The following is an 18,753-nucleotide window of genomic DNA, read 5'->3' on the forward strand; positions in this document are numbered from 1 at the left end:
CTCATTTGTTTCTTATATTCCACATGAGGGAAATCATTCAGTATTTGTCTTTCTCTGGCTTATTTATTTCACTTAGTATTATACTCTCTAGCTCGGTCCATGTTGTCGCAAATGGCAAGATTTCATTCTTTTTTATGGCTGAGTAATATGCTTGATTCTAGATACTTTTTCAGCAAACATACAATACTAATCTGTGCTTAACTTTTCCTTCTCAAATGATGTCTTCTCAGTAAGTAGGTAGCATTCACATCAAGCCTCGTTTGTAGAGGCCAGCTATCTCCAAGTGCATTTATTCTCAAAATAGTCTTTATGCATTCCCTACCCCTCGCCTATGCTGAGAATAAAAATATAATAAATAAAGTGATAAGACTAGGGTTCAAGAGGCCACACCCTTACCACGTAATAGCTCTATGATATGGGGCAGGCTAATTAAAATGTCTGATCCCAAGTTTCCTCCCCTAATGGCAGATTAAAGGCACAGCATATTAAAAAGGCATAGCATATGTCCTAGAGTATATGTAAAAGGTACAGCATAGCTTATCCCAAGCAGACCCTGAGACAAGGCTTCTTGGGCAAGGAATTTATTAAGGCACTGCTCCCAGGAGAAAGGAGGAAGGGAATGGAGAAAGGCAGCCTGGGAAGGAGAAGAACCCAAGCAGGGATATGAGTTCAGACAAAATTCCAAACCCAACAGATTCTAGAGAGAGGAATTTTGTTGTGCAAATATGCTTCAGCCAGAGCTCTGACACAAGGCAAGAGAGCTGGGCTTTCTCCCTCTCTCCCTTATTAATCTGGCTACAGGAGAGTGGCCAAAATTCTCAGGCACATCCCACTTTGCCTCTGTGGATACAGAAGCTCCAGCAACCTGAGGGCCTTCCTCCCAAGCTGGGGTATAGATTCAGGCCATTGATGAGGCAAGAGCATCCCACTGGGGCACTAGAACCTGGGAACAGGAACCCAAGACCTAAGCACAGCAACAATGGTGTCCACTATAATGATACATAAGAAAGTCTCAGTAAGTGTTAGTTCCATGCCCTTCCTTTTCCTGAAGAATCTCCACTTCTGTTATATATGCTAATCTCCTAGTTAATAAAGACTTGAGGTCAGAGATTATATACTTTTTGACTTCCAGTGGCTACACATCATCACCAACGAGAACTTGCTGGGCCCCCAGGAATATGAACATGAGTCATAACTTGTGAAACCAAGATCCTTATGCATTTCGGATTTGCTTTAAATCTCAGAGCCCCACAGGGAAGGTGGGCAAAAATGGTTATAGCTTGTTGATAGTTGCTATGGAGCAAGCACATGAACGATTTCAACCACTCTGCTTTTTTTTTTTATTTGATTAGTGAGATGTCATATTCTAATCCCAAAATGCTTCTGATACATATTAAAACGAGCTTTGACAATTGCAGACAGGGTAGAGGATTCGGTGTGTCGGAAACCAGCAGTTCTGAGAAATTCATCAGAGAGGCAACTGTTCTTCAATGTATTCAAGATGAGAACAAGAGCTGACATGTAACTTAGATAAGAAATGAAGCTTGATGCTTTCACACAAAACATTGCCTCTGAGAAACTTTCAGCACCTGACAGCCCAGACTCACATCCATTAAAAGCAAATGTAATTGAGAGGCAAGGATAAGAGAAGGGAATTGCTTTGGACCATTATCAGGTTGTCCGATCGATCGATCAGGCTGGATTGTAACTGCTGTTTGTGGATCTCTCACACGCGTCCTGCCTTTTGTTTCTGCAAATTAATGGTAGGGAAGAACTGTCCAGTGATCCCTCCTGTAGGGGGCAGGAGAACTGTGAGGTTCCCCAGATGGGAACCGGTCTGAAAGCACCCCGTTGTCTAACTCCACTAGCTGTAAATTAGGCAAAAGGAAATATTTCCGCAAGCTGTGTTTACTGTGCAGAGTTTTAGGAAGTGACATTTACTTTTAATTCATTCAGTAACTCTTTGTCTGGCATGTAATCTCCACAAATGCTTCGGATAACAGATGGAACTTACACTGTGCCTTGAAAATTAATGTGGCCCTCCACTGGTGACTGACAGAGGGAAAACATCCCTTGCGACTAAAGATTTCAAAGGCTGTCCCCAGCCATGCAGAGCTCAGCTTCGGGAAGCATCACACGCTACCATGCTCAGGAAGACCAGAGAAAGACAGGGGTGCCCCTTGATCTTAGGGCATTAGAGACCTTCACTGAGGTTAAAGGCCATTTTAATTTTACTCACTTTGCATTTGAAAGTGGAAACAAAAGGGAACAGCATATGGGCCCCAGAGAGAACATTCTCCCTACAGCTTATGTTATTAAAGAGGCAAACTGCATCCTTCCAGGACAGCTAAAGCCTCCAGGCTGATGTGTTTTTAATACTGATCGGTAAACAAGTAAGAGATTCTCTTGAAGCTTTAGGGTGATATGTAATTTGGTTCGATTCTTCTCTAGACTAGAACTCCAGGGTTCAGGAGAGAAACTCCTGCAAGTATGAACTGGATTCTAGTGATGAGATAGGAAGAATTTCTCTCTTTTCTCTATTGGCAACTGGTTAGGCTTCACATGGAAAACATATATATGTCTTTTTTCACTACAGCTTTCCCTGCAAACACTTAAAATATTAAGTACTTGGAAAACCAAATGGAATTATATTTGTTTATTATGAAATTATGTGTTTATGACACTTGCCATACAAAGTAAGTTTCTTTTTAACATAAGTTCACTAGCTTTTGTCAGAGAAACCATATTTAGTTTCCTTCATATTTAATTTCCTTCAGAGCCTGCACAATAAATATAAATCAGTATTTTTCACTGTAAGTGGTTTTAACATAAGCAAAAAAAAAAAAAATCCATATTGACCCGATATTTAAATCAGAAGTTGTTTCAAAATTCTTCTTTTTATAGAAGGCTTCAGTATACAATGTCTATGATAATGACTTCAATCATTTATTCAGTCAGTAAATTTTATTGAGTTTCTGCCATTCCCGATTTATATTTGATACTAAATACCTTTGGGTCTTTCTTTATTCTCTGTTAATACCTCCTTGCTTTTCATTCTCTTCTCTGACTCTATTTAGGAGAATTTCAACTATACAGAAGTATAAAAATCTAAAAGTCAGGTGAGGAAATAGCATAAAGAGTTTGACCCTCAGGCCAAGACACAATAGGCCAGTGGGTATTAACTAAAAGTTTCCTTTTGTTCCTAAAGGGCTGGGTTCTCAGTAAACATAGCTTGGCTTGACTTTTTTAAGGGTTTGCCTATTAACAATGATCAAAACCCTAAACCTGATGGCTATTCTTTGTGAATGAAAAACATTCGGAGAATTTTCTACCCTTTTATTCAAAGTTGACTGTAAAATTTACCAAGAATTAAAAGATTTCCTATTTGCTGACTGGAGATGAGGAGATTCTGGGAGTGAGATGGGAAGGAAAGTGTTCTCATTTACAATGTATCAAAGCCTACTTGTAGAACATTTAAACTCTCAAGAGTTGGAAGAATTTGAAATCTCTGTTGCCCAGTGGTTTAAATTTTACTTCTTTTATTAAAAAAAAAAAATTAGTAGAACACTTTCTTCAAAGGGAAGCATTCTAAATGTCCAATATGTGAAACAAGTGAAAACAGAGCTTTTCAGTTCAAGGAGGGGATGGGGACAAAGGGGCAGGGTGTGGAGCGTAGGCAGCTTGTCCAGCCTCTCCCTCAGTTCTCTCTCACAGGCGATAGGTGGGCTCCATGAAGCCTGCTTGCTCAAACCCTCACCTAATGCAAAATCTCTAAGCAGCATCATTCAACTTGTGCTTGATTACCTCTAATGACAAGAAACTCATTGCTTCACAAAGTAGCTTATTTTATCTTTTTCATCTTTTCAGACCTCTGAGATACTTATAAGTCTCCCAAATTCTCCTTAGTTACAGTTTACCAGTCCAGGAGAGATTTTCAATAAAAATGGAATCAGAAATAAGGTTAGATTATGTTTATTCATTGTCAGCTCAGAAAACTTACTAAAAGTTCAAGCATGAAGCAGCAATTTCTTTTTAAGGATTTTTTGGGCTCCCTAACACAGACTCAGAGAGCTTTCCATGGAAAGTTTCTACAAAGAAATGTATCCCCTGAATAACATCAAGTATGCCAGATTCAACCTCAAGAAAATGTTTGTTCTGAGTCATAAGTCCTCTGAAAAAGCTTGGTGTTAGAGGGGTTATAATGAAAATGCCAATAATAGACCCTTAGCAAGCAAACCTGTTCAGAAACTTTGTTCGAAAGGAAAGCACGTCCCCAGTGCAATATTTATATATTCTCCAGCTCTTCAGAGGACAGCGTCATTGAGTGTTGACTGTTCTAGGCCCTTAAGCTCAGCACAAACACAAACACAAAACACTCACTGTCAAACCGAAGCCTCTCAGATAGGCTCAGATAAGAAAGACACAGAAAGACACAGAAAAGCTTCCCTTTTTGTTTCTTTGAGAAGCTCTGTGAGAAAGATCTGCAAAGCTTCTAGGAGGCCGGTAAGACAGATAATAAAAGCACTGTTTGGAATTTTCCTCCGATCTCCCATCTGCCAACTCTTGACACAAAAGTCTTAGAGAACCGTTTTCTGAGCCTGGAGAAAGCCCAGTGGCTTTGCTGCCTGTTTTTCTAAATACATAGATTCCCTGGAGAGTAGCCACACTCATTCATTTACATATTGTCTTTTGCTTCTTTTGAACAACAATGGCGGGATTCAGCAAATGCTGCAGATAGCTTCTGAACCTTGATGCCTAAAATATTTTCTATCTGGTGCTTTATAGAAAAAAGGTTGCTGACCTCTGCTTTAGAAGGGGTTATAAAGAGAATTTGACATAAGACAAAAAGCTAGTGCAGTGGAATTGGCCGGAGGGCCTGGACTACAAATAACTCAGGTTTGTGTGACATTAACTGTTCAATAGATTCTGAAGATCATTGGGACCAAGGATTTTCATTTTCCATTTGAAGAAACTGAAGCCAAGAGCAGGGAGCAGGGGAGTGGCAGAGCCAATGGGAGATTGTCCAGCAAAGAGGAGAGTCTTTTGCATATGTCTCAGCAAAAAGACACAACCTATATCTTTTAGGTCAAAACCCACTCACAAATCTGAATTTTAGAGAGTGTAACTATGTAAGAGCAGTTAGGCGGTTTTCCTTTTATTGATCAGAATTCACAGCGTAAGGGCAAGGTTAGTAATAGAATGATAAAAGCAATGGAAGAATAAAAACGGACTCTGGGCTTTACTGTGATTTCTAAATTATTCGATTAAACTCTCTGGACCTCAATTTATCATGTGTAAAATGGGTATTGTAGTAATAGGCGACTGTTTCTGAGGATTCAGACATAATAAATGAAAAATGTCTGGCACAGAATGGAAATCCAATAAATCTCAGTTAAAAAAAAAAAAAGAACAAATAAGTATCTTCATTAATGTTCCCCTCTCTGTCCCCCAGAAATCAGATGCCAGGATAAGCATGTACATACAAGGAGTTGGTTTGAGAAATGCCCGCAGGAAGCCATGTGAGGGGGAGGGGGGGTGGGGATCAAGGAAGAAGGGAAAGATAATAAAGGTTTATGGTCCTGTGCAGCCCAACCCCAAGGAGATGCTCTCAGAGACCAGGTGCAGCATGCCTCCAAGTTGTCCCACTGGGACAATTCCTGTCTCTTGTTGGGCGAAGGTCACTCCTGTGCTGTTACGTCCCTGGTAAGCATTTCGCAGAGCTTGGGGAGGACCCTCAGGCAGTGACGTGAGCAGCCCTAGTGTGAGCAGCCTGTCGTAGAAGACTTTAGTATAGGTCGGTGGATGTGGCTAAGACATCACCTGTGTTTGCTACAATAAACAAACAAATGATACTGGACTTCCTCTTACTATAGGTCAGTTACACAAACTCTAACCAACAAATAATTCAATTGAGTAGCGATTACCAACTATATACCCTATTGGCTTCTGAAAATGTTGTCATGAAGTCTAGTAATTTATTGTTATTATTGCTGTTATTATAAGTCATAAGAATCATGAAAGCAAACTACCTAAGTCCTGAAACTTTCCAGTTAGACAAAACATTTATTAAGTCAATCAACTTATGTGTGGTTTGACCAAGAGTAAGAAACAGACTGGGAAGTGCCATGGGTATTAGGCGAAGTCTCCCACTAAATCATTAAAAAAAAGAAAGAAAAGAAAAAAGGTATGAGTTTTACTTCTATGAAGAGAACTCATTAATGAGTAATTTTTTTTTTAAAGATTTTATTTATTTATTCGACAGAGATAGAGACAGCCAGCGAGAGAGGGAACACAAGCAGGGGAAGTGGGAGAGGAAGAAGCAGGCTCATAGTGGAGGAGCCTGATGTGGGGCTCGATCCCATAACACCGGGATCATGCCCTGAGCCGAAGGCAGAGACGCTTAACCGCTGTGCCACCCAGGCGCCCCCATTAATGAGTAATTTGGACACAGAAGTTATAAACTATGGGAACTAAAAATTTTTGTAGAATGGGAATTGAGGTAAAATATGAATAAGAATACGAAACTGAAAAAAGTCATTTTTTTAGCACCACTTTCAGTTAGAGGCCTCTTACACAATTAAAGGTTCCCACATCCAGGTGAAAACATCAGGGCCAACCTGGGGAAGGGAGGGCCCTTCATGTTCCTTAAGGATGCTCACCAACCAGTATAAATAGATGCACTTTTATTTTTTTTTAATTCCAGTGTAATTAACATACAGTGTTATATTAGTTTCAGGTATACGATCTAGTGATTTAACAATTCGATACATTACCAGGTGCTCATTAAGATAAGTGCACTCTTAATCTCCTTCACCTGTTTCACCCATCCCCCCCCACCTCCCTTCTGGTAACCATCTATTTGTTCTCGATAGTTAAGAGTCTGTTTTTTGGTTTACCTCTCATTTTTCCTTTGTTCATTTGCTTTGTTTCTTAAATTCTACATATGAGTGAAATCATGGTGTTTGTCTTTCCCTGGCTTATTTCACTTAGCATAATACTGTCTCGATCCATCCATGTTGTTGCAAATGGCAAGATTTCATTTTTTGTGGCTGAATAATATTCCAGTCTGTGTGTGTGTGTGTGTGTGTGTGTGTGTGTGTGTGTGTGTATCACACCTCTCCTTCATCCATTGATCAATTATGGACGCTTGGGCTGCTTCCATAGTTTGGCTATTATAAATAATGCTGCAATAAACATAAGGGTGCATGTATCCCTTCGAATTAGTGCTTTCATGTTCTTTGGGTAAATACGCACTAGTGTGATCACTGGATCTTAGGAAAGTTCTATTTTTGAGTTTTTTTGAGGAACCTCCATCCTGTCTTTCTCAGTGGCTGCACCAGTTTGCATTCCCACCAATAGTGCATGAGGGTTCCTTTTTCTCCACATTCTCACCAACACTTATTATCTTTTGTTTTTTTGATAATAACCATCCCGACAGATGTCAGCTGATATCTCATTGTGGTTTTGATTTGCATTTCCCTGATGATGAGGGATGTTGAGCATCTTTTCATGTGTCTGTTGGCCATCTGGATATCTTTGGAGAAATGTCTGTGCACGTCTTCTGCCTATTTTTAATTGAATTATTTGTTTTCTGAGTGTTGAGTTTTATAAGTTCTTTATATATTTTGATACTAGCCTTTTACTGGAAATGTCACTTGCAAGTATCTTCTCCCATTCAGTAGGTTGTTTTTTAGTTTTGTTGGTTGTTTCCTTAGCTGAGCAGAAGCTTTTCATTTTGATATAGTCATAATAATTTATTTTTGCTTTTATTTCCTTTGCCTCAGGAGATATATCTAGAAGGAAAAATGCTACTGCTGATGTCAGAGAAATTACCACATGTGCCCTCTTCTAGGATTTTTATGGTTTTATTTCTCACATTATGGTGCTTCATTTTGAGTTTATTTTTGTGTGTGGTGTAATAAAGTGGTCCAGTTTCTTTCTTTTATATGTAGCTGTTCAGTTTTCCCAACACAATTTATTGAAGAAACTGCCTTTATACTATTGCATATTCTTGCCTCCTTTATTGAAGACTAATTGACCATATAATTGTGGGTTTAACTCGGGGCTCTATACCCTGTTTCATTGATCTATGTGCCTGTGTTTGTGCCACACCATACTGTTTTGGTTACTCCAGCTTTGTAATATGACTTGAAATCTGAAATTATGATACCTCAGGTTTTGCTTTTCTTTTTCAAGATTGCCTTGGCTATTCGGGGTCATTCGTGGTTCCACACAAATCTTGGGATTGTTTGTTCTATTTCTATGAAAAATCCTCTTGGTATTTTGATAGGGATTACATTAAATCTGTAGATTGCTTCAGGCCATATAGATGGTTTAACAATATTTGTTCTCCCAATCCATAAGCACAGAATATCTTTCCATTTGTTTGTGTCATCTTCAATTTCTTTTATCTGTGTTTTACTGTTTTCAAAATACAAGTCTTTCACCTCCTTGGTTACGTTTATTCCTAGGTATTTTATTATTTACAGTGCAATTGTAAATGGGATTGTTATCTTAATTCTCTTTCTGCTACTTCTTTATTAGTGCATAGAAATGCAGAGGGGCTGTGTACATTAAATTTGTATCTTGTGACCTTATTGAATTCATTTATCAGTTCTAGTAGTTTTTTGGTTTTTTTAATAGAGTCTTTAGGGTTTTCTATATATAGTATCATGTCATCTGTTAATCACAAAAGTTTTACTTCTTACTGGCCAATTTGGATGTCTTTTATGTCTTCTTGTTGTCTGATTGCTGTGGCTAGGACTTCCAGCACTCTTGAATACAAGTGGTGAGAGTGGGCATCCTTGCCTTGTTCCTGACCTTAGGGGAGAGGCTCTCAGTTATTCCCCATTAAGGATGATGTTAGTTGTGGGTTTTTCGTATATGACCTTTATTATTTTGGGGTATGGTCTGGCTAAACCTACTTTTTTGAGGGTGTTTATCATGAATGGGTGTTGTATTTTGTCAGATGCTTTTTATGCATCTATTGAAATAATCATATGGTTTTTATTCTTTCTCCTGTTGATGTGACATATCACATTGATTGATTTATGGGTATTGATCCACACTTGCATCTCGGAGATTAAATCCACTTGATGGTGGTGAAAAACTTTTTAAATGTATTATTGGATCCAGTTTGCTAATATTTCATTGAGGATTTTTGCATCTGGTTGTGGTATAGGGTAATGCTGGCCTCATAGAATGCGTTTGGAAGTTTTCCTTCTTTTTCTATTTTTTGGAATAGTTTAAGAAGAATAGATAATAACTCTTCTTTAAATGTTTGGTAGAATTCATCTGTGAAGCCATCTAGTCCTGGACTATTGGTTTTGGGGAGTTTTTTGATTACTGATTCAGTTTTTTGCTGCTTATTGGTCTGGTCCAATTTTCCATTTCCTCCTGTTTCAGTTTTGGTGGGTTATATCTTTCCAGGAATAATCCATTTCTTACAGGTTGTTCAATTTGTTGGCATATAGTATTTCATAATATTCTCTTATAGTTGCTTGTCTTTTTGTGGTGTTGGTTGTTATTTTTCCTTTATAACTTTGATTTTACTTATTTGAGTCCTTTCTCTTTTTGTCTCGACAAGTTTGGCTAGAGGTTTGTCAATTTTATTGATCTTTTCAAAGAACCAGCTCCTGGTTTTATTGATCTGTTTTACTGTTTGTTTGCTTGTTTTTTTTTCAGTTTCTATATCTTTTATTTCTGCCCTAATCTTTATTTCCTTCCATCTGCTGGTTTGGGGTTCTGTTTATTGTTCTTTTCTGTCTTTAGGTACAAGGTTAGGTCATTTATTTGAGATTTTTCCTGCTTCTTGAGGTAGGCCTGTATTGCTATAAACTTTCCTCTTAGAACCACTTTTGCTGCATCCCAAAGATTTTGGACCATTTTGTTCTCATTTTCATTTCTCTCCATTTACTTTTCGATTTCTTCTTTGATTTCTTGGTTGACCCATTCATTGTTCAGTAGCATATTATTTAACTTCCATGTATTTGTGTTTTCCATATTTTTTCTTATGATTGATTTCTAGTTTCATAGTATTTTGGTCAAAAAAGTTGCATGGTAAAACTTATCTTTTTTGAATTTGTTGAGAGTTGTTTTGTGGCCTAATATGTGATCTATTCTGGAGAATGTCTGATGTGCACTTAAAAAGAATGTGTATTCTACTGTTTTAGGATGGAATGTTCTCAACATATCTGTTAAACCCATTTGGTCCAGTGTCATTCAAAGCCACTGTTTCCTTGTTTATTTTCTATTCAGATGATCAGTCCATCAATGTAAGTGGGGTGTTAAAAGTTTAAAGTCACCAATATTATTGTATTACTATCGATCAGGTCATTTAAGTTTGTTTTAACTGTTTTATGTATTTGCGTACATAAATATTTACATTGTTATATCTTGTTGTTGGATCGTCCTCTTTCTTATTATGTAGTGTCTTTTGTCTCTTGTTACACTCTTTCTTCTAAAGTCTATTTTGTCTAATATAAGTATTACTACACTGGCTTTCTTTTGACATCTGTTTCCATAAATGTTTCTGCATTCCCTCACTTTCAATCTGCATGTGTCTTTAGGCCTGAAATGAGTCTCTTGTAGACAGACATCTTATAGATGGATCCAGTTTTGTTATCTGTTCCTTCACCCTACTTCTTTTGATTGGAGCATTTAGTCCATTTACATTCAAAGTAATTATTGATACATAAGTATTTATTGCTATTTTGGTACTTTTTTTGTGGTTGATCCTGTAGTTCTTCTCTGTTACTTTCTTCTGTTATTCTCTTTCACAGTTTTCTTTCTTTTTTTTTCTTTTTTTTTTTTAGATTTTATTTGTTTGACAGAGAGAGCTGGAGAGCACAAGCAGGGGGAGTGGCAGAGGGAGAGGGAGAAGCAGGCTCCCCACTGAGCAGGGAGCCTGATATGGGGCTCAATCCCGGGACCCTGGGATCATGACCTGAGCCGAAGGCAGTCGCTTAACCAACTGAGCCACCCAGGCGCCCCTCTTTCACAGTTTTCTGACTTTCTTTAGTGATATATTTGTATTCCTTTCTCTTTACTTTTTGCATATTTATTACTAGTTTTTGATTTGTGGTTACTGTTAGATTTGTATATAACATCTGTATATAGTGGTCTATATTAAATTGATGATAGCATAAATTTGAACCCATTCTTTACTTTTCCCCCCAACACACACACACACACATTTTAGGTATATTATGCCATATTTTACATGCTCTTATTTTGTGAATTCCTTGACTGATTTTTATAGATATACTTATTTTTACAGCTTTTGTGATTCATACTTTTCTTACTTTTACTTACGATCTTTCTTTTCCTCTCAAAGAGTCTCCTTTAATATTTCCTGTAGGGGTGGTTTAGTGGTCATGAACTCCTTTGCTTTTGTTTGTCTAAGAAACTCTTTATCTCTCCTTCTATTCTGAATGATAGCCTTGCTGGCTAGAGTATTCTTGGATGCATATTTTTTCCTTTCAGCACTTTGAATTTATCATGCCACTCTTTTCTGGCTTACAAAGTTTCTGCTGAAAAATCAGCTGATAGCCTAATGGGGTTTTCCTTGTATATAATTTCTTTTCTCTTACTGCTTTTTAAATTGTTTCTTTATCACTACCTTTTGCTATTTAAATACTATGTGTCTTTTGTAGACCTCCTTAGGTTGATTTTATTAGGGGATTTATGGGCCTCTTTGATCTGGATATGTTTCCTTCCCCAGATTAGGGATTTTTTTTTAGCTATTATTTCTTCAAATTAATTTTCTGCCCCCTTTTCTCTCTTCTTCTTCTTCTCGGATCCCTATAATGCAAATTTTATTACACGTGATAGAGTCACTGAGTTAACTAAGTGTATTCTCATTTTGCATATTTTTTTTTTTTCTCTTACTGGCTCAACTTGATTTCTTTCCATTACTCTGCCTTCCAGGTAACTAATTCATTCCTCTGCTTCCTCTAGCCTGGTATTTATTCCAATTAGTGTATTTTTAATTTCATTTATTGTGTTCATCTCTAATTAAGTCTTTTTTATCTCTTTATTAAGAGTCTCACTGATGTCCTCCACTCTTTCCTCAAGTCCAGTGAGTGTCTTTATGATCATTATTTTAAATTCTCTATCAGGCATACTACTTATATTCATTTCACTTAGGTCTCTTGCTATGATTTTGTCCTGTTCTTTCATTTGGAACATATTCTTCTGTCTCCTCATTTTTTCTGACTCTGTGTCTGCTACATCTCCTGCTCTTGAAAGTAATCCCCTTATGAAGAAGAGTTCCTGTAGTGTCCTGTAGTGCAGTGTCCCCTGGTCACCAGAAGCTGGTGCTTCAAGGGGTGTCTCCTTTGTGTGTTGAATGCACCCTGCTGTTCTGACTTCTTTTTCCTTCAGTTCAGTTGTCTGTAGAGGTTCTCTTTGCCTATTGTGGGTACTTTGGTCCCTGGATCAAGTGGAGACACAGTTTTCACAAAATGCACATCAATCTGCTTGCAAAATGAGAGCTGCTGGTGCCACTGCAGAGACCAGAGCTATGTTGGAGGCATGTACAGTTTTAACAAGGTGTGCCCAAGGCTTCTGTAGGCCCCACCACTGCCACCACTGCAGTGTCCAAGGTCCCACAGAACATACGGGTCGGGAGACATGATGTTGGCAAGATTTGTGCTGGTCCTCTGTGGGAGGGGACCTGCAGTGCCAGGACGGAGGCAAGTGTGACTGGGAAGGGCAGATAGCCAAAGCCCAGGAGAAGTGGGGCATGGCATTAACAAGTTAGGTAGTGAGTGCTGACACAGCAGTGGTTCACAGGTGGCTGTGAGTTTATGCTGGGTGCAGGGGAGTGAGATGGTGCTGGCCAGCTCCTTTGTGTTTAGAGAAGTCCCTCAGCTAACCCTGCCTGTCTAGGACATCCTCTAACACGAGTAAACTACCCTTCCTCCTGTATGTCCCTAGGAATTTTTCAAACTGCTGCTTCTATGCTGTATCTCTGGAGGCTATTTGTCCAGCTGTCTCTTTAAGGGAAGGGACTCAGCTCCTATAGCCCTCCAGATTCTCCCAGAACTGAGCCCACTGATTTTAAAATTCTAGGCTTTTTGGCCCTCTGGTTGTAAGAACCACAAAATTTAGCCCCTCTCACTATCACAGCCAAACGTTGTGAGGATTCATGCCCACGGCTCTCTTCTGCCCATGGATGGCTATGGTTTCACTCCCTACTGCATCTCTGTCCTTCCTCCCCTATTTGATGTGCCTTCTTCTCTACCTTTAGTTGTGAAGTTTTTTCTGCCAGTCTTCAGGTTGTTTTCTGGGTTTTTTTTATGCTGATGCGAGTGTTATCCAGTTGTATCTGTGGGACAAGGTCAGCTTAGGGTCTTCTCACTCTGCCATCTTCCCAGCCTCCAATAGATACACTTCTGACAGAAACCTCTCTGAAGGAGTGCAGTGACATCTAACAGTGGAGGCGCAGGTGGTAGGAAGTAAATTATATAGTTTGTCTCCTATGTGATTACTCTACCTTTGCCTTCATAGGACAGGAAAACATTTTAATCCACCCATTGGCTACAGAAACCTCTCTCTGTGCTCTTCAGAACAGTAAGGTGATTTTCTAGTGTATCTTAACCATGTCCAGTTTCAATTAGATTATTTAAGGGTCTATAACTTAAAATTTATCAAAGGAGAATGGATTAGCTATAAGGAATGGGAGAAACTAACATTCACCGAGCCACTAGTATGTCATAGAAAGTGTCCTACATGTTTCAGATATTATCACATTTAATTACCAAAACAATCCTGTGAGGTGGGAATTAATATAACTTTACATTCAGGAAATGTAACATTTTTAAAAAAATTAAGTGAGAGTCACTTGTCAGCCATGTGCCCTAGGGTAGATTTCTTAAGATCTCTGTACTGTCTTCACATTAACATTAAAATTACCCTCATCTTAGAAAGAAGGCAGTCTAGTAGAATAACTTAGCTAAAATGTGGGCTTCTCTTGGAAGGGCTGCATTTGCATTTTAAAGGTATGGATAATTAAGTCAAATCTATTCTTGGGAGAATGTTTATGACTCAAGTTGAGGAACATTTTTTAGAACTGCCTCCATCTTTCCAGGTCCTAAAAAGGGCAGGACCAATTCTGAAATGTCATCAACTTCCATTTTAGCTCAACACATTATTACCACCCGTAAATACTCTCTGGGCCTATGATGATTTTTCTAGTACCGACTTTTATTTTTATTCATTTATTTATTTTTCAACATTCGGCAGATAGAGACCTCTGGGTCTCTACTCTAGGATCCCTTCTGATTGGTAGATACCTATGCCATACAGAATACTAAATGTGTTTCATATTACTTATTAATAAACACACAAAAGACATTTCTGCATATTTGTAAGAGATCCAAAGTATATTGAGAAATGTTGACTATTGTACCAGCGTAGAGGAAGCCATAGTCACAAAACAAGTTTTTCTGACTTCTTTTGCCTCAACTCACATTAAGAATTACCTTTTCGGGATAAGCAGTACATATCTGCATATATGTCTGTGTTTTTATATAACTAAAGCAAGTTTTAAAAAGTAAGATAAGATAGACCCTTACTGTATGCAGGACACTCTGATATTTTCTCCAATTTATTTTTTCTACTTTATTAAGTATAATTGACAAAAGTGTAAGATATTTAAAGTGTACATTGTGTGATTTGATATACATATACAGTTTTAAAGGATTCTCCACTTTAGTTAATTAACATGTACATCACCTAATGTATTTATTGTTTTGGATTTTGTTTGTTCATTTTAGTAAGAACATTTTAGCTCTACTCAGCAAATTTCCATTATAAAATAAGACCTATTCATCATGTAGCTAAAGTTTGTACATTTTACCAACCTCTCTACTTCCCTGATCCAACCAGCCCTTGGAAATCATTTTCTATGCTCTGTTTCTATGACTTTGACTTTTTTTAGAACCATCCATGTTTTACAAGTGGCATTATTTCCTTCTTTGTAATAGCTGAATAATATTCCATTATATATATATGTATATGTATATATATGTGTATGTACATATGTATGTATATGTGTGTGTGTATATATATACATATATGTGTGTGTGTGTATATGTGTGTGTGTATATATATATATATATATATATATATATATCTCATCTTCTTTATCCATTCATATGTTTAGGTTGTTTCCGTATGTTCAGTACTGTGAATAATTCCTAAATGAACATGGAAGTGCAGATATCTTTGATATCCTGCTTTCAGTTCCTGTGGATAGATACCCAGAAGTGGAATTGTTGAATCATATGATAGTTCTATTTTTAATTTTTTGAGGAATCTCCATACTATTTTCCATAGTGTCTGTGCCGGTGCACATTCCTACAAGCAATGCATAAGAGTTTGCTTTTCTCTACATCCTCACCAAACTTGTTCTCTCCTATCTTTTCAATGATATCCATTCTAACAAGTGTGAAGTGTGAAGTGATATCTCATTGTGGCTTTAATTTGCATTTCCCTGGTGCTTAGTGTGGGTGAGCCCCTTTTCATGTACCTGTTGACCATCTGTATCTTATCTTTGGAAAGATGTCTATTCAGTTCTTCTACCCAATTTTTAATCAGACTGACTTTTTGGTATTGAGTTGTATGAGTTCTTTATATATTTTGGATATTAACTCCTTACAGATAGATGACTTGCAAATATTTCCTCCAACCTACAAATAGGTTGCCTTTTTATTTTGTTGATTATTGCCTTTGCTGTACAGAAAAGCTTTTTAGTTTTGTGTAGTCCCACTTATTTATTTTTGCTTTTGTTACCTTTATTTTTGATGTCAAATAAAAAACAATCACTGCCAACACCAATGTCAAGGAGCTTATCTCCACATTTTTCTTCAAGGACTTTTAATGTTTCAGGTCTTATATTTAAGTCTTTAATACATTTTGAGTTGCTTTTTGTTTATGGTATAAGATAGGAGTCCAGTCTCATTCTTTGCATGTGAGTATCCAGTTTTCCCATCACCTTTTATTAAAGAGACTACCCTTTCTTCATTCCTCATGGCTCCTTTGTCATAAATTGATTGACCATATATGCATCAGTTTCATTCTAGGTTCTATATTCTGTTCCACTAATCTATATGTCTCTTTTTATGCCAATACCATACTGTTTTGATTACTACAGCTTTGTAATATGGTTTGGAATCAGAAAGTATGATACTTCCAGCTTTGTTCTTCTTTGTCAAGATTGCTTTGGCTAATCAGGGGCTTTTAGAGTTCCATACAAATTTTAGGATGTTTTTTCCTTTTCTGTGAAAATGCCATTGAATTTTGATTGTGATTGCACTGAATATGTAGATAGCTTTAGGTAGTATGAACACTTAAACAAAATGAATTTTTCCAATCCGTGAGCATGAAATATCTCTCCATTTATTTATGTCTTCTTCAATTTCTTTCATCTGTGTTTTATAGTTTTCAATATACAGATTTTTCACCTCCTTTGTTAAATTTATTATTAGGTATTTTATTCTTTTTGATGCAATTATAAATAGGATTATTTTCTTAATTTCTCTTTCTAATAGTTTACTGGTAGTATTTAGAAATGTGCTTGATTTGGGTGTATCAATTTTGTATCCTGAAACTACTGAATTCATTTATTAGTTCTAACAGTGTTTTAGTGGAGTCTTTAGGATTTTCTGTATATAATATCATGTCATCTGCAACTAGAGACAATTTTACTTCTTTTCTGATTTGGATGACTTTTATTTGCTTTTTCTTGCCTAATTGTTCTGGCTAACTCTTCTAGTATTATGTCTAATAAAAGTGTCAAGAGTAGGCATTATTTTCTTGTTCCTGATCTTAGAGGAAAAGTCTTCAGCTTTTGCAACTAAATATGTTAGCTGTGGGCTTGTCATATATGACCTCTGTTATGTTGAGGTATATTCCTTGTATACTCACTTTTTTGATAGTTTTTATCATGAATGAATGTTTAATTTTGTCAAATGTTTTTTTCTGGCTCTATTCAGATGATTATATAATTTATTATCCTTCATTTTATTAATGTGGTATATCACATTGATTGATTTATAGATATTAAACCATCCTTGCATCCCTGGAATAACTCTCACTTGATCATGGTAATTTTCTCTCTCTCTTTTTTTTTTTTTTTTTTTTTGGTATCCTTGTTATTTTTGGTATCAGGGTAATACTGGCCTCATAGAATGAGTTTTTAAGTAGTCCTTCCTCTTCTATTTTTGGGGAAGGGTTTGAAAAGAATTGGAATTATTTTTCATTTAAGCGCATGGTAGAAATCACCATTGAAGCCATCTGGTCCTGGACTTCCTTTGTTGGGAGGTAAATTTTGATTAATGATTCAGTTTACTAGTAATGATCTGTTCAGATTTTCTATTTCTGCATGGTTAAGTCTTATAGATTTTATGTTTCTCAAAATTTATCCATTTCCTCTAAATTTTTCAATTTGCTGTTGTATATTTTTCCATAATAGTCTGTTCTGACCCTTTGTATTTATGTGATATCAGTTATATAAATGTCTCCTCTCTCATTTTATAATTCTGTTTGAGTCTTTTCTCTTTTTTTTTTTTTCTTGGTAAGTCTATATAAAGTTTTGTCTATTTTGTTCATATTTTCAAAATACTAGTTCTTAGTTCATTGATTTTTTTCTATTGTCTTTTTAGTCTCTATTTCATTTATTTCTGCTCTTTTGTTATTTCCTTTTTCTACTAATTTTGGGCCTAGTTTCCTCTTCTCTTTGTAGTTCTTTGAGGTATAGTTAGGTTGTTGGTAGAACTTCTTTTGCTGCATCCCATAAGTTTTGGTATATAGTATTTTCACTTTCATTTATTTCAAAGTATCATTTATTTATCTTTTGATTTCTTGTTTGACCCATTGATTGTTCACTAGCATATTGTTTAATCTCCACATTTTGTGATTTTTCTGTTTACTTCATGTAATTGATGTCTAATTTCATACCATTGTGGTCAGAAAAGATTATTGATATGATTTGATTTGATTTGATACGATATGATTCCAATCTTCTTAAATTCATAGTATCTACTTTTAGTTGTGTTTTTGTGTCTGCATGCATCAAATCCTTAGTTAATATCCTGGAGTAGGCATAAGACTAGTAATTTAAGAATAGATTTTGTTGCAAACAACATTAAGAGATATACTTTGAAATATACACAGAAGCCCTCAAATCTTACATGAAGCCTGTTTTGGGAGATATTTACAAAATATTCAGATTCTTCTGCTGGAAAATTAGACATAAATCTTCTGGAAAGATAAAATGTTTAACACTCTTTTATCACGGATACTAAGGGTAAAAATAAAGTATTGATTTTAAGTGAAAGAAACATATAGTGTGTGTGCTTTTGGTTTTCTATTTCCCTGGACACTCTGGCTTATTAGAGAAATTCACCAGCCTTTTATTGTACTTTGGTTCTCAAGTTATCTTTTACTCTGAAAATCATTTTAAAGAGGTATTCATTAGAATAAGTGTTCTCAAAATTCTAGACTCTACATCATTTCAGGATTGCAATGTTCCCTATAACCTTTATCTTCACTAGCTCATGGAAAGAAAAAAGAAGAAAAGAACTTATAATGTTCTTGAACCATGACAAAAAGGAATTCAGTGGTTAACTCACTTCTCACAAGGGAGCAGAGGCATGGTCACTGTGGAAATACTTTCACTGTGTAGAGATACCTACAAGTCACTAGATAGCTTAGAACACCTAGGTCCCTCCAGACTACCCTGATTGG

This window comes from Ursus americanus, chromosome 8 (genome assembly GCF_024610735.1).
Source record: "Ursus americanus isolate L20-20 chromosome 8, mUrsAme1.1.p, whole genome shotgun sequence".
Taxonomy (NCBI): domain Eukaryota; kingdom Metazoa; phylum Chordata; class Mammalia; order Carnivora; family Ursidae; genus Ursus; species Ursus americanus.